Source organism: Macrotis lagotis, chromosome 1 (genome assembly GCF_037893015.1).
Source record: "Macrotis lagotis isolate mMagLag1 chromosome 1, bilby.v1.9.chrom.fasta, whole genome shotgun sequence".
NCBI lineage: Eukaryota > Metazoa > Chordata > Mammalia > Peramelemorphia > Peramelidae > Macrotis > Macrotis lagotis.
In genome coordinates, this window is record NC_133658.1 from 864,497,397 (window position 1) to 864,514,729 (window position 17,333).

General features: G+C 35.3%; 1 long non-coding RNA gene across 1 annotated transcript in view; it reads right to left on the reverse strand.

Annotated features, from left to right (window-relative positions):
• Positions 1-3,645: 3,645 nt before the first annotated feature.
• LOC141491044 (uncharacterized) overlaps positions 3,646-17,333 on the reverse strand; it is a 41,020-nt gene continuing 27,332 nt past the window's right edge. Inside the window, exon 3 of the long non-coding RNA XR_012469440.1 lies at positions 3,646-3,815. This is a non-coding gene — a long non-coding RNA (uncharacterized LOC141491044). The remainder of the gene's footprint in view (positions 3,816-17,333) is intronic.

Below are 17,333 nucleotides of genomic sequence, written 5' to 3' on the forward strand. Positions count from 1 at the left end.
CACATTTGCCAGATGTGACTTCCTGAGAGGTGCTGTGGAATTATAGAGTCTCATGGTTGAAAAAGACACCACCAACTCAAAACCATATCTGAATAGTAACATACTCTACAGCAGTGGTGTTAAAATTAAATAGAAATGGGGGGGGTAGGAACCCTTAAACTGAAGGATCCCAGCAGGCCACATTGTTGTTTTTGCTTGTCCTTTGTTTTTGAAGAGGACCAATGCCATCACAGAGTGTTTTGACTTTCAAGTGAACAGCATTTAAGTGAAACAGAGCTGTACAAAGTCATTAGCTTCACTTTCTCTTCTAGACTCATCAAAATCCAGTGACCCCACAAATGTCAGGATGCAGTGGATGACCATGGCATTTTTGATGTCTGACCAAGTTCTATGTACTCCACAGGATCTGCTTCAGCTGCCTTCATGGCTAGTGGAACAAACTGTTTTCATCCACCTATTCCACCAAGGAATACCCCAAGGCAAGTCTTCCCATGATTGGGGTAGACATCACTCTAACTCACTGATATGTTTGAAGTTTGTCAGGATTACCCTTAACCTGGATTAACCTATCTGCTGAGATGGCTTACCAGTGTGCATGCTACGTCTTCTTGGAGCTACACATGGGAGAGTCGAGTGAAAGTGGATACCAAAGGTGGATGAGTATCCCTGAAAAGGCTCATACCAGAGGTACTAGTCCTTCTTGCCTACCCCCCAAATCCCTCAAAGGTCATATATTTACTTAGGAAAACATATCAACATTATCTACGTTCAATTTTATTTTTATTTCTCTTGTAAAATATTTTTCCATTATATTTACATCTGGTTGGGGTAAAATTGAAGAGTGTTGAGCTGCAGTGTTGCCCTTTGGTCACATGTTTGACACCCATTCTCCACAGTATGCCTGAGAAGTAATCATTCAATGTCCACTTGAAGCCCTCCAGTGATGGAGGACTTTCTTTTCAAGAAAGCTTGAGAAGTTTTTATTTATATGAAGTCAACATTTGCCTCAAATTTCTACCCATTGATCCTTGGCTTCTGGGGCCAACCAGACCAAATCTAATTTCTCTAGCCCTTTAAATATTTAAAATAGCAACAACAATAATGGAAGTTTTTTTATAGCACTTTAAAATTCACAAAAGGCTTTACATATATTATCATATTTGAGTCCCAGAACAACCTTATGAAGTAAATATAAGCACTATTTTCATTATTTTACCAATTAGGAAATTCATGCTCACAGAGGTTTAGTGACCTATTTAGGATCATATATGTAGTATGTGTCTGACCCTAAACCCTCCAAGGTCTAAGTCCTGTTTGCTATCTACTTTGTCATATTGTTTCTCAGCAATCATAACTCCCTTTCAACTACCCCCACCCCATATCTTTTTTCTCTCTTGATTATATCAATCCAGGTCCTTTTACTAATCTTTGGATGGCATATTTTCCAGGTCCCTCATCATCCTGGTCACCTTCTCCTATATAAATATTCCAACATCCTGAAACATACTAATTATCCCTGATTGATGTTCAGTCATTTTCGATCATATTCAACTCTTTCTGACCCCTATTTCTTGTTTCCTTAGCAAAGATACTGGAGTGGATTACCATTTCCTTCTCTGGTTCATTTTACAGATGAGCAAACTGAGGCAAACAGGAATAAGCCAAATTGCCCCAGAGTCACACAGCTAATAAGTGTGTGAGGCCAGATTTAATACAATATCCTATTTAGGGTGTGATCAGAACAGAAGACAGTAGAATTATCATATCCCTCAATTAGGAATCAGTGTCTATATTAATGCTTTCTATGATTATGTTAGTTTTTTGGCTATACAATTCTCCTGTTGACTTGTCCTGAGAATAGAGGACACTAAGAGTTCCAGGTCTTTTTCACATAACTATTAGAAAGCCATGCCTCTGCCATTTAATACTCATATGGTTCATTTTTTAAAAAACCAAGAATGGAATTTTACATTTGCCCTTTGAGACTAACAATCACAGTTTCAAAATCTTTCAAAGTTGTTTGTCTTTACAGTGTTTGTTTTTCTAGTTTTGTCCTTTTAGATTTCAATTTTCATGCTCTTTTCAGATTCTGATTTTCTTACTTCAATATTCTTCCATAAACTTAATGTCTGACATCTGCATTTTCTTTCAAGTCATTGATAAAACTGAACAAGAATGTTCATTTACTCTGATGCATAAGAAGTCAATGAATGGTCCAAGGGGTGTTTTTCTACCAAAAGATATAACTGCTTCTATAACAGTATTTTCAACTTCCAGCTAATATATAGTTTCAAATAATTAATTCTTATATAAGGGTATAAAAAAGAATGTAACTAAGGAATCAGTTGCAAACAAAAATTCTCTCCTTACAGTTGAAAAGAAGTTATCCTAATCTAGTGATCCAGACTAGATGTCAAATATCGTTTTCCTAATAGGGCATCCCTTAAGAAATAAGCCATCCCTTAAGAAATAAGCCTGACATGATATTTTAGATCCATTTTAATAAATTGAATATTCCATATTAAATACCCACTTTGTATCAACAAATGGCCAGCCATATGAATTTGTATCTTTTTTACCCCAAGTCAGGCTGGTCCTCAGAGCAGACTTTACCAATACTCAATCTTTCTGATCTCAGTAGAACTTGTCAGTTCTTGTTTGTTAGCATAAACACAGTTACTGCCAAAGCCTGATGAAACACTGAAACAGGACTTCAGTGAGACACAGGTTTACTAGGGATACTAGTTGGTGCAGTGGATAAACCTGAGTTCAAATATAGCCTCATATATCTTTTAGAACCCTGGGCAAGTCACCTCACTTTTTTTGCTACAGTTTCCCTATCCATAAAATGGACATAGCAACAGAACTGAATTCCCTGAGTTGCTGTGAGGATAAAATGAATTAATTGTAAAGCACTTTGCAAAGCTTAAAATGATATAAAAATGCTAGCTAATGCTGACTGATGATGATAATGTTTGTCCTTATATCAGGATGGGTCCAGTGGCCAGAAATGAATCACAACAACTGGAGATGGCAATCTAGATATGAGGCAATCAAGGTTAAGTGACTTGCCCAAGGACACACAGCTAGTAAGTGTCAAGTGTTTGAAGCTGGATTCAAACTCCCATCCTCCTGATTCCAAGGCTAGTGGTCTACCCATTTTTAAAAAATTTTTTGCAAGACAATGGGGTTAAATGACTTGTCCAAAGTCATGCAGCTAGATAATTATTAAGTGTCTGAGGCTAGATTTGAACGTAGGTTCTCCTGATTCTAGTGCTCTATCCATTGCACCACCTACTTGCCCATTGACAAATACTAAAAGAATCAGAGAAAGGCCTTCAAGTATTTTTGGGAAAGTCCTCCATGGATAATTTATGAAGATATGGATAAGAAGTATATAGGTTGAAAAGATAAACACACACACATATATGTTTGTGTGTGTATTTATATATATATATGTACATATATATATATAGTATGTATATATGAATGTATCTAGGAAGTATGAGATCATGGACTATCAGTCAAGTCAACAAGTTTTTAAGTGCTTACTGTTTGCCAGGCATTGTGCTAAACAAAAGAGGTACAAGGAAAGACAAATACAATCTTTAATCCTCAAAAATCTCATAATCTATTGGAGGAAACATAAAAATAAATAAGTACATATAAGGTGCATATGGAGTACATAGAATGTAACATTAGAGAGAAAATAGTGACAGAAAAGGACTATTGTAGACAGTAAGATCTGAATCGTCTTTTTTTTAAAAATACATTTTCATGTCTAAATACTCTTCCTTCCTTTTCCCCTCTTTCACCTATCAAGAAAACAAGAAAAACAAAATCCATTATGAACATGTATGGTCAAGAAAAACAAATTTCTGCATTAACTATGCCCCTCTGCACCAAAAATGTGCTTTAGTTTATACTCTGAGTTTTATCAGCTCTGTCAAGATGATGGATAGAATGTTTCGTCACAGGTTATTAGAAACTCCAATGTAATAAAGAATCACAGTTCCAAAATCTTTCAAAGTTGTTTGTCTTTACAATGTTGTGGTTATTGTTTTTCTAGTTCTGTTCACTTTGTATCAGTTCATGCAAGTCTTCCCATGTCTTTCTGAAAAACATCACCTTTATCATTTCTTATAGCATGAAAGTACTACATCACATCCCTATTTCATAATTTGTTCAGTCACTTCCTAATTGATGAGCATATATTCAGTTTCCAATTCCCTACCACCATGAAAAGAACTGCTATAAATATTTTTGTAAATGTTTTTAGTCCTTTTCCTATTTTGTTTTAATCTGTTTGGGGTATAGACCTAGTAGCAGCATCATTGGTACATAGTTTAATAGGGTTTTTTTGGACATAGTTCCAAATTGAATTCCAAAATGACTGGACCAGTTCACAACTCTAAGAATAGTATATTTTAACGTACTTGTTTTCCAGTAGGCCCTTCTAACATTTGGCGTTTTCCATTCTCAGTAACTTTGCCAAAGTTGTTTTAATTTACATTTCTCTAATTATTTGTTATTTAGAAATTTTTTCAGTTGGCTATTAATAGTTTGGATTTCTTTCTCTCAAAATTGCCTATATGTGGGGCGGCTAGGTGGCATAGTGAATAGAGCACCGGCCTTGGAGTCAGGAGTGCCTGGGTTCAAATTTGACCTCAGACACTTAATAATTACCTAGCCGTGTGGCCTTGGGCAAGCTACTTAACCCCATTGCCTTGAAAAAAAAATCTAAAATTGCCTATAAGTGTCCTTTGACCATTTATCAATTGAGAAATGGCTCTTATTTTTATAAATTTGACTCAGTTATTTATGCACATATCTTAAAATAAGATCTTTTTCAGAGAAACTTGGTACAAAGATTTTCCCCAATTTCTTGCTGCTTTTCTAATTTTTAGCCGTACTGGTTACTTTATGCAAAAATTAATTTTTTTACTGTCTATTTTATGTCCATGAATCTCTTTCTGTTTGGGAGAAAAAACTTTCCCTCTATCCATGGGTCTGACAGGTAATTTCTTCCATATCCCTCTAATTTGGATTTGAGCTGAGTCATAAAGGAAGCTAAGGATGCAACAAGGTGATAGAGTAACGAGAACATCCCAAACATGTGCAACAACTAGTTATAGAAGCATGAAGGCAGGAAATAGAGGGTCATATGTGAGGAACAATAAGAAAGCCAACATAGCTGATCTGTAGACTACCTCATATTCATGTGAATCTAGATAAATAGAAGGATGCTGATGCCATTAAATAATGAAAATTAGAAGGGAGGGTTTTGGGGAAAAGATTTGTTTTGACAATGTTGAGTTTGTCCAGAAAACATCCACTTGGAAATATTTAAATAGGCAGTTGGTTATGCAACACTGGAACTCAGAAGAGAGACTAGAACTGGATATGTATGGGAATCATCTGAACAGAGATAGATGATAACTGAACTCATGAGAACTGATGAAAGAATATGATGAAACTAGAGAAATCCCAGGTAAAGCCTTGATATTCATCCATCATGGTTAGTGGGTATAAGATGGATGAAGATTTAGGAAAAGATATTAAGAAATAGTAACACAAATAGGAAGAGAATGAAGAGAGAACAGTCAGGAAAAGTCAGAGAGGGTTGTCCATAAGGAGATTATTAAAAGCAAATATTGATCAAAAATGTGACTCAAATTCCTCTACTCAACAAACTCAGCAACATGATCAGGGAGGTAAAAAATATAGGGAGAAATTAAGATAAAATAGGTTATAGTCTCTTCCCTCAAATGGTTTATAATCTTGTAGGGATTAATCTCCATCCAACCAAATAAATAATGCTGCTGAATGGCTCATAAAAATAGAAGATTGCTGATCCTTCTGGTATCTGTGACTAACCTATTGATAAAGGGTAACCCTATCTCATATAGAAGCAGTCATCCCTGCCACTCAACTGTGCCTGCACCAGCTTTGTATTGATGATTCTCACAAGTTTCTCACTTATCTCTATTCTGTGTTGGGATACTGGTCCAAAGAGTTATCCATGAGTTCTGTCAATCCGTGATTGAAGGGGAATTAATATCAATGGAAATTGTATTCCTTATTTTTCTTATTGAATTTTTATTGCAGTTTTGTAGTCTTGAGTTCTTTCCAGTAATTTTTCTTTCATTTTACTTTTGGCTGACAAGCACCAATTTTGATATGCTTCAATTAATTCATATTCTTTCTTCCATTTTTCTACTTCTGCCTTAGGTTTGTTTTATGGTATATAAGTTTTCAATCCCTACAGTTACTGGATCAAAACTGGTGCCAAAACTGTTTTCTACCTCAATAGCTACACAATTCCTTTATTTTTCCGGCCAATTTTGTCTGCAAGGCCTTGTGATTTCTTTTATTCTCTTGAAAAATGCCTTTGCCAGGCATTTCTATTTTTCTTTTTCAGATATTTTTTTTGGATTTCACTTCTCCTACTGCCATTTTTATGTACATTTGTAAACTCCTTGAGGGCAGGGCCCATATCTAATTTTTTGATTTCCCCTTGGCACCTGGAATATAGCAAGGGGGACACTCAACAAATGTCTGCAAAGAAAACAAACTTTTAGAGAACTGCTTTGGATCTTCTATCCTCAATGATCTGATCATTTTTATTTCTTTCCCATTACAGTATGTTTCCCAATATCATCTGAACATACTTTACAAAACATTTCTGTTACTTATATACATAGTCAGTCCTTAATACCAGAAGATAAAATTGAATGAATTCTTTGCCTGAATTTATTCTAATAGATCTGTGATGTCTATAATGGAACATTTTTTTCCAGTATTGTATGTCACAACCTTTCCATGCCATCTCATCATTCCTCACTATTTATTGATGGAACTTCTCAATTCTAAAATTTTTTGTAGACATATCATAGATACTCTATTATAAGAGGAACTACAAAAGATTTTCTAGGCCTAACTTGTTCAGTCATTTTTCAGTCATGCATGATTCTTCATAACTCCATTTGGGGTTTCTTGAAAAAAGCTACTAGAGTGGTTTATCATCTTCTTCTCCCACTCAATTTACAGGTAAGGAAACTAAGACAAATAGGATTAAGTGACTTGCCCAGGTGACAAATCTAGTGTGTGCAGGCAGATTTGAACTAAGGAAAGTGAGTCTTTCTGACTCCAGCCCTAGTACTCTAGCCACCATGCCACCTAATTTTGACTAAAAATAGATAAATCAATAAGAATGGTGAATTCTGAAGGAATTCAAAAGTGAAATTGTCAAATTATTGGTTTATTTAAACTTTCTTATCATAAATGACTAGAAGAGGAAGTATACCATGAAATTTTTCAGTCTACAAGATACTTTAAGAAATAAAATAACTAGCTTATTAAGATAGACTATAGGGGCGGCTAGGTGGCGTAGTGGATAGAGCACCGGCCTTGGAGTCAGGAGTATCTGGGTTCAAATCCGACCTCAGACACTTAATAATTACCTAGCCGTGTGGCCTTGGGCAAGCCACTTGACCCCATTGCCTTGAGAAAAAAAAACTCTTAAAAAAAAAGATGGAAAGACTATGGAAAGATTTCATTAAACTGTATGAGGAAGATGAAAAATAGCAAAGGAGCATGGGAAAAATAAGGAAATGTATTTGGGGAAAACAATCCAAACGATTTTCCAAAAATGACATCCTCTGAGCTACAGCCTAGGAAAGTGATCTTGGAGTTACTGAAGATCATTGCCTTGGAGATATCAACTAATGGGTTCTTCGTTCAAAGCAGCACAAAAAATGTTGGTTGCCATTCAACAAATCCATAGTCAATGCTCTATGAATTCAAGGTTCTATGCTTCACAACAAAATGTATTGGAAAAAAAAAGAAAATCTCAATTGACCCTTGAAAGTATGAGTATCTATATGTCATTTCTACTTGTAATTTTTGTTAGCAAACAAAAGTCAAGAAAAGGAGGGGAAAGGAAAAAAACAAAAGAACTGGAGAAGGGCACCTAAAATGAACAAGGGGATACAAAACCAGCTGTATGAGAAGTAACAAAAAATTGAGGATGTTTTAGTGTGAGAAAGAAGAGAACAAGATGAATGATGATCAGGCCTATAAAATATTGAAAGATACAGATATGGTGAACTTGGTTGGTATCTCAGGAATGGTTATTAAGTCTAATTTAATCTAAGTGATGCTTTTCAAAGACTGAAAGAGGCAAATTTAAGATGAATTCTAAGAAAATGAGATGTATAACACTGTAGATAGAGTCATCCTTGGAGTCAGGATGTCCTTGTCTCAAAGGTTCTCTTATCCTGCCCCTAATACATAGAGGTTATGTTTTGCTGGGCAAGTCATACCACTTGATTCCCCCCAGAAAATTCCCTAAAACTATAAACTATATATCAAGGACAGATATGAATTGGTAGAAAAGTTTACCATCAGGTGGAATCATACCAATAGAATCAATGAAAAGAAATAAAAGATAAAGAACATATTATTGTATATATTGACTAGTTGACTTATGGAAATTGTTAGATATTATAAAAGTTGAAGATATAAATAACTTTAGAGTCTTGGAAGGGACCTCAGAGATCAATTATCATAACAAGAATTCCCTCTATAATCTCTCCAAAGAATGTTAATCTAGTCTCTACTTGAAAACCTCCAGTGAAAGGGAATCCATTGCCTTCCAAGACCAGTCTCACATCACCTTTGAATGATTTTAATTATTAGGAATTTTTTAATATCAATCACAAATCTTTTTTTTACTGCTATAAGAACAAATCTAATTCTCCTTTCATATGAAACTCTTTCAAATGTTTAAAGATTCCCCCAAACTTCTCTTTCTCAAACTGATCATTCCCCATTTTCTTCAACATATTCTTACATGACATGTTTTTCTGCTTCTTCTCCATTCTAATTGTTCTTCTTCTTTACAAATTCCAGTTTCTTTATGCTTTTCTTAAAATGTGATGCCCTGTACTGAATACAATTTTCCAGTTGTGATTTGACCATGGAAGGGCATATCAAAACTATCATCATCCTTATTCTGGAAATTTTATCATAATACAATCTAGCATTTTTTTGTTTATAATACATTATTGAATTATTGAGTTTATGATCATTAAAATTATCACATCTTTTTTGCTGAAACTGTTTTCTAACCATTACTTGTTTATTCTTTAGTGGGAAGTTTATATAACCCAAATGATTTAGTCCCAATATTCTAGTCCACAATCCGATGTTAGCTACTCTTCCCTGTTTTGTGCTACTTGGAAATCTCATAAGTAAAAGCCTTCTTTGGTTTCATTTACATCATTAGCAAAAATATGGAACAACATAGACCTAAGGTCTTGAGGCCTCTCAGAGAATTCCACCAAGTTGATCATGAATGACTCCTCTTTGAGTCTAGTACCAACATCAACTGGTATATATTCCATCTTGTCCACAAGAAAAACCCAAGGCATGTACTTGGTACAATAAATACTTTGATGAAATCTAAGTATATAAACATCTGCTTCATTTCCCTGATCTTCCAGTCTAGTTACCCTGTGACAAAAGGAAATGAACTTACTCTGGTATGACCTGTTATTGATGAAAACATGCTATTTTTTAGTGATCATTGTTTCCTTTTCTAAGATTCAAACATATCTCTTTAATACTGTTTCCTAGGTTTTCCCCAAGAACTAGAAGCTCACTAGACTCAAGCTGGGAGACTTCACCTTCTTCCCCTTTTATAAATATCAAATTTGTCCTTCGCCAGATCTGAAATACCCCTTCTGATTCCACAGGCTTTTTCAGAGATAACTAACAGAGGCTAAACTATTATATCTGTCAAGTATTTAAATTTCTAAGGATACAGTTCATCCAGGCTAGTTACTTGAATTCTTTGAAGGCAAATAGATGTAACCTTCATTTCTCCCCACTTCTTGGTTTCCTGATATTTTTCTTCCTCCTACCCCTCACTCCTTTCAATTCTCCCTTGCCAAAAATAAAGTTAAATCTATACTTAATGATACAATAGCATTTGCAACCTTTGAGTAGCAACACATGCAACCAGCAATCCTCCACTTTTTGTTTCTGCCAAGAGAAGAGAATGTGTCTCATTTGTCCCTTCTGGAACCCATCCTGGTCATTGTGTGCCAATTCAGTTCAGGTGCTTCTAGTGACTACATTAGTGACATTAATATTATTGTTGTCACTGTAAGTTTTATTCTTTTGGTTCTTCTTTTTACTCTCTGCATTAGTTTTTATGTCTTACCACATTTCTTAGTCATGTCTTACTACACATTATATTCATATATTGGTATATATATTTTGTCCAATTGAGGGACAATTATCTTCTTTCCAGGTTTTTGCTGCCACAAAAGTTCTGTTAAGAATTTTAAATTAAAAAATAATTTTAGTTTTATTTACATTTGCTTTTAATATTACTTTCCTTTCCTACTGTAGTATCTCCCCACCCCCTCCTAGAGAGCCGTCCCCTATAATAAAGAATTTTTAAAAGTTCAGTGAAAGTAACCAACATATCAATAAAAGATCTGACATTATATATAGTATCATGCCATGCCCATAATTTCCCACCTCTGTAAAGAACCACGGAGGTTTCCATTCTATATAACTCCTTTGGTCTATATATCTCCCAAGTCATTATAACTTACAACATTTGGTTTCAATTTGCTATTGTTGTTCTTTCCACATTGTTGTAGTCATTATAGATATTTTTCTGGTTCGGTTTATTTCACTTTGCATCAGTTTATATATCTTTTCATGTTCCTCCATAATCATCATTTCCATCATTTTCTAAAGCATTTCAATATTCCATTACATTCATGCCCCACAATTAATTTAGCCATTCTCCAATCAGTGAATATCTACTTTGATTCCAGGTTTCTGCTACCACAAAAGTGCTACTATGAAAACTTTGGCTTAAATGAGAGCCTTTCTTTGTCTTTGGTTCAAATGGGCTACATGTCCAGTAAGGATATCAAAGGGTATAAAAAGTTTAGTAACCTCCCTCACATAAATCCAGATCATATTATAGAATCATTTTGCACCAACAGTATATTAACAATCCTGTCTTCTCACAATCCTTTCAACAGCATTTTGGTTTTGTATTACTTACCACTTTGATGAGTATGAGGTAAGACCTCAGACTTTAATTTGCATTTGCTATTAATAATTTGAAACTTTTTAAAATATGGTTGTGGATGGTTTGCAAGTCTTCTCTGGAAATGTGTTCATTTCCCTTGACAAGTTATCTATTATGAAATAATTTTTATTCATATAAAACTGTATACTATTTTACATTCATACCATGTTTGTAATCTGTTTTCAAACTACTCATTGAATTCTTCCTTCTGCCTGAGTCATCTGCTTCATATGTACACAACAAAATCGCTTCTTTTTCTCCCTCCCTTGATCCTCTTCATATATGTTCCCCACACTATTTCTCACCTTGGGCTATAGGATTCTTCACATGAATATATCTTTTTTTAATATACAGTATACCAAAGTCTCTGTCCTTTTCATTGTGAACAAAGTATAACCATCTACAGCCATATTGAAGTTATGAGTCCCATTCTACCAAGTGGCAGTAAATTTAAGAAGGGTTTAAATAGATTAATATATAATTGAGTCACAGTGAATAATTAAGAAAAAATTTTAAAATTTCAAAAGAAGGGCGGCTAGGTGGTACAGTGAATAGAGTACTGGCTTTGGGGGCAGGAGTACCTGGGTTCAAATCCAACCTCAGACACTTAATAATTACCTAGCCGTGTAGCCTTGGGCAAGCCACTTAACTCCATTGCCTTGAAAAATCTAAAAAAAAAAAATTTCAAAAGAATGTCCATAACATCTTAAGAATAAAGTCAGGGGGCAGCTAAGTGGTGTAATGGATAGAACACCTGGAGTCAAAGGCCTTGAATTCAAATTTTGCCTCAGATACTTAATAATTACCAAGTTGGTGACCTTGAACAAGTCACTTAACCCTATTGCCTTACAAAAAAACAAAACAAAAGAATAAAATTAGAATGTACCTCTAAACTCCCTATCTTGGGGTACTACAAAAGACAGAAGTCTGAACTAGAAGAATTTGGATACATATTTTCCCCTTGTTCTCATTTTCTTAATTTACTAGTCTGTGGGAATTACTAGGCTAATCTTTTTTTTTTTAACAAGAAGCAAATAAAATAATTGTTTCTATATACAAAGAATGCAAAAAGAGGATTGCACATGAAACTGTGAAATATTATGGACAGTGCCAGTCACAAACTGGAATACCTGAAGAACCAGGAAGATAAGGAATGTCAATAGTGTACTGCCTGACTTGGGATATATACTTGGTGGATCAATTTGAAGTCTATTGCTTTTAATATTATATACAGCTCATTTTCCTTTGATTCAACATATAACTTTCAAAACTGTCTTGGTTTTTTGTTTCTTCTTGATGTTGCTTCTGATTTCATATATATATATATATATATATATATATATTTTTTTTTTTTTTTTTTTTTTTTTTTTTCAGGTTTTTGCAAGGCAAATGGGGTTAAGTGGCTTGCCCAAGGCCACACAGCTAGGCAATTATTAAATGCCTGAGATTGGATTTGAACCCAGGTACTCCTGACTCCAGGGCCGGTGCTTTATCTACTACGCCCCCTAGCCGCCCCTTCTTCTATATATTAAAAAAAAAAGTTTTGGTGACCCTCTTCTTTTCTTTTTGGCAACCTTATCATTAACATCCCTCTCTCGCCCAAAAGCCTCCTCCCAACATTGAAAAAGAAAAAGAAAAAATAACATCTTTGTGACAAAATGCAATGTCAAATAAAACAAGCACAGGGTGATTATGTTTAAAACTACTAGTCTTATTCTGCACCTTGAGTCAATTAACTCTTTGTCAGGATCAGGGTAGCAGGCTTCAGCATCAGTCCTCTGGAATAGACCATGACATCAGGGAGATGATGCTGTGACAAGCACAAGAATTAGATTTGACTGAGGGGAACTGCGCTAAGTCACCAGCCTCATTTTCTCCTCTGAAGTCATCAAGGTCCAGTGGCCAGATATGAATCAGGATGACTGGAGATGGTCCTGGATTTGAGGCAATCAGGGTTAAATGACTTGCCTAGGATCACACAGATATAGAGACTGAATTTGAACTCAGGTCCTCCAGACTTCAGGGTCTGATCTCTACCCATTGACCCACTTAGTCCTGTATGAGGATTTCATATAGATAGTGAAGTCCTGCATATGACACTGTGCTGATTGCATCAAATTCTAGAAAACTTCAGTCTCCTAAATATAATTTGCAATCATGATAATCATATTGGTTATCCATGCAGGAAAAACCAAGTGAATAAAGAAGACAATGTGAAATAAAATAATGCTTACAGCAAATCCCTTTCTCTGACTACTGTTAAAGGCAGTCTTTACCCAGACTAGTGTCCAAAAACAAAATCTAGGCCATTGGATGAGGGCACATCCCAAACACCTATGTGGTGTCATTCCACTCCTCTCCCATTATTTGTGAAGTGGCTTCATATGCTACTCATCTCTAGGGATTCATCACAAATGACCAGTGATGCTATACCTCCTCTTCCTTTTCTAATCCTCAGAGATACTGAATCATCCAAGGGTGAATTCTTTCCTTTCCAATGCCCACTTCTCATTCTGTCATCTTCTACCTCAATCTTACCCACACCATGCCTACTCCAGTTCTGCTGCCCCTTCTATTGTGTTCTCTGTAATTTCCAAGGGAGGAGAGGGGAGAGAGAAACAGGAAGGGGAAAAGTATTTATTTAGGGCCTACTCTGTACCAGACACTGTGTGCTAAATGCTTTACAAATATGATCTCATTTGATCCTCTCATTAACCATCATAATAACAGATGGTAGAAATGAAGAGAGAGTGAGTTCCAGGCAGGAGTCAAGAGATAAATGTTATGCTTATTCCATTTTCTGTCATCAGAGAGACCTGGCTCCCTGAGGAAGAATGAGAATTACCTCTGCTCACCTTTGACACTTCCATACTCTTCCTTTGCTAACATTCTTTGGTAACTTCTCCTCTCTGTTGAGATTCACTCTTCCAAATTTAGGTGCACTCAATCCAGGGCACCTCTCAATCTTTTTCTCCACAATAATACTTTCCTATATATTTGAGGACTTAAAGGTACTTGATCCTTAATCTACTGATTTCCCTACTCCTCTACTTCATCTAGGTTATATCCAACAATGTCTTACTTTTATCCTGTCATTTTTCTACAAGTGCTCTACTTCAGAATGCTGAATTTTTTTATCCTGTAAAAACTTTATATTCCACCCCTCCCCATGTCTTACTCTTCCTAAATATCATCTTTGTTCTTGTCATGACCTCCATTTCTCCAGCCCTCAGAACTTTCATCACCTCTATGTGGCCTTTGAGGTCTTTGGGTTTTTATGGAACCTATCTCTCTTATTTCTCCTACTACTTGTTTGACTGTCCCAATTCAGTCTTCCTTGCTGGTTTTCCATTCATGTCATGCCCCCTAATTGTGGGTATACCATCACTTTGTCCTGGGCTCTTGTCTTCCTGTAAATTTTCCCACTTAGTTACCTCATTAGCTCCAGTGGGTTTTACTTATTTCTATGTAGATAAATTCCTGAATCTAACTTAGTTTCCCTCCTGTGCTAGAGAACTACATTAGCAATGACCAATTAGACATTTTAAGATGGATGTCTCACATATTTCTCAAAATCAGTATGTCCCAAATAGGACTTGGTATCTTTTCTACAAAACTCATCCTTGTTTCGAACTTCCTTATCTGTTGAGGACACCACCATCTTTCTAGTTATTCAAATTTGCAATTTCAGTATTATTATCTTCAACCCATTCTCTACCATTCCACATATCCAATCTATATCCAAATATTGTTGATTGTTCTACCACAATATTTCTGACATCTTTCCTCTCCCTTTCCCTGATTGGGCACAAGTTTTGTTTTATTTCACTTCACAGATATTGCATTTTTTTTTTTTACAGATTGAAGCTCTGTAACAACCCTGCATTGAACAAGTCTATCAGCATCATTTTTCCAATGGCATGTGCTCACATTATGTCTCTGGGTCACATTTTGGTAATTCTTAGAATATTTCAAACTTTTTCATTATTAATATGTTTGTTAAGGTGATCTGGGTTTGGTGATTTCTGATATTACTATTCTAATTTTGGGGGGTACCATGAACTGTGCCCATATAAGATGGTGAACTTAATAAATGTTGTGTGTGTTTTGACTGATCTACTAATCTGCAGTTCTCCTTCTTCTCAGGCCTCCTATTCCCTGAGACACTACAATATTGAAATTAGGCCAATTAAAAATTCTACAATGGGTGGCCAATAAATGAGATAACTTCATTCTTCTCTTTAAGAAGGTGCCACAGACAGCCCAATCTTCAGCAGTTATGACCCTGATCAGTAAGCAGTCATCAACATGGAAGCAAGACCCTCCACCAGCAAAAGGATTATGACTCTTTGAAGGCTCAGATGATGGTTAGCATTTTTCAGCAATAAAGTATTTTTAATAATGGCATATATATTTTTAGACATAATTCTATTGCACACTTAATAGATTATAGTATAGTGTAAAAATAACTTTTATATGCACTGGGAAAACCAAAAAATCCCTCCAACTTGCTTTATTACAAGATTTGCTTTGTTGCAGTAGTCTGGAATGGAAACCACAGTATCTCTGAGGTATGCCTGTACTCATACAAATACTAACATTGGTTAGGCCTTCACATTTCTCTCTTGGATGACTACAATAGCCACAATTACTACAATAATATAATCTTAATTGATCTCCCTGCCTCAGGTCTCTCCTTTTTCTAATCTATCCTTTATAAGGTTGCCAAAGTGAATTTTCTGTCAGCACAGATCTGGCTGTGTCACTGCTTTACTCAATAAACTCCAATGTATCCCTATTGCCTCTAGGAGCAAATCTTGACTCATTACTTCCTTTCCTGTACTCTATGGTCAAACTGGCCTTATGTTTTTTTCACTGCCAACTCTCTATTTTCATGCTTTGCATGGAATGCACTTCTCTATGCTTTGCACAAACTAAATCTCATGCCTGAAATGCAGTTCCTCCTCTCCTCTCACTCTAGAATTCCTATTTCCTTTAAACTAAGCTTGAAATGAAGCCTTTCTTGATCCCCCCTAACTACCAGTACCTTTTTATCACAAAATTACCTTGGAGTTATATTGTATTGATTTTTTGTGTGTAGTAGTATGTGTATACACACACACACACACACACACACACACACACACACACATATATATGTGTGTGTGTGTGTTGGTACATATAGAAAATGTTTCCTCTGAAATAACATAAGCTCTTCTGTACAAAGGTTTTTCCATTTTTTTCTTCATATCCCATTGTGGTTACTTAATAATGTTTGTTTCTTGATTATGACATGCAATTGGATAAGACATCATGTAGAACTCATCCATCAGTATGTATGCATCTTAGATAGACATTACAAATAGACAATGTATAAGACCTAGAGTTGAACAGAAGGGAATTGTATTTCTTCTAGTTTCCCAAAGACAATCTATGATACTGCCTTTGGGAAATAACAAAGTTCTTTAAAAATTGTTTTATTGATATCTTTTGTTTCAAAATCATCTTCATTTCTCAAAATATCACCCCCCTAAAAAAGTCATCCATTATTTTTTCTGAATTGATATTTTATTTTTCCAATCACATGTTATGAAAATTTTCCAACATTCATCCACATGCATATGCATATTTTAAGTTACATAATTTCTTTCCATTCTTCCTTTCTACCCCCCTATTCTCAGCAGTGAATAGTTAGGTAAATATTGTACATACACATTTGTGTTTAACATGTTTACAGATTAATCATTTTTAGTATGAGGAATTAGAATTAAGGGAAAAAGAAAGAAACTGTGAAATAGGAAAGAAATTCATAAGAGAAATTTTTAAAAAGGGAATGTAGTATTCATTCAGATCTGTAGGGGGTTTTTTTTGGTTCTGTTTTGTTTTGTTTTTCTTCCTTTGGAGGGGGATAGCAATGTCCATAGAAGGTCTCCTAGAGTTGTCTTAGCTCTCTGAACTGCTGAGAGGAGCTTCATCCATCAAGGTTGATCAGCTCATAATGCTCCTGTTAATATGTACAATGTTCTCTTGGTTCTACTCCCTTCGCTCAACATCAATTCTTGTAATTCATTCCATGATTCTCTAAAGTCTGACCATTCATGGTTTCTTTAACTTGTTCAGCCATTCCCCAATTGATGGGCCTCCCCTCAAGTTCCATTTCTTTGCCACTACAAAAAGAGCTGCTATGAATATGTTGGAACATGTGAGACTTTTC